The sequence below is a fragment of the Orycteropus afer genome, unplaced genomic scaffold, assembly GCF_000298275.1.
Source record: "Orycteropus afer afer isolate SDZICR_OR568_19922 unplaced genomic scaffold, OryAfe1.0 scaffold00406, whole genome shotgun sequence".
Lineage (NCBI taxonomy): Eukaryota > Metazoa > Chordata > Mammalia > Tubulidentata > Orycteropodidae > Orycteropus > Orycteropus afer.
The window spans coordinates 2,709,363-2,709,996 of NW_006921993.1; positions in this window are offsets into that span (position 1 = coordinate 2,709,363).

The window sequence follows — 634 nt, forward strand, 5'->3', positions numbered from 1 at the left end:
CTGTGCATGGGGTCGCTATGAGTCGGAAACAACTTGACGGCACTTAACAACAACAACAACAACAATAGTAAAGTAGATATAAACTTAATCATATCCAAAATATGTAATTATATTAAAGACATAATTTGTCCACCTATTTTTCAAATGATAATTTCCTGATCAATAATCAGAAAAATTGAAAACAGAAAACAAAGAGAAACCTGTATAGCAATATTCATTTCAGTTCTTTTCAAAACATCTAAAAGGCGGAAACCACCTAAATGTCAATCAACAGATTAATGGATAGACACAATGTGGTATATGCAATGTAATATTATGCACCCATAAAGAAAAATTAAATACTGATAAAGGCAATAACATGGCTGAACCTTGAAAACATGCTGAGTGGAGTTCTGGCAAGCTGGAAGAATTGGCAGACAAGGTACACAGACCTTCTGAAACAAAGCAATGAGAAACTAATTAAAACTGATACAGAAGATGATCCTGGAACACGGAGCTTTGAAGGAAAAGATAAATCAGTGGATTAAATTACAAATAGTAAAATAACCTGAATGAAAACAGTGAGTAAGGAGACAAATGGAGCTACGGACTACTTGCTGTCCTAAGAGTGCAGCCATTTTGAATATATGCAAGT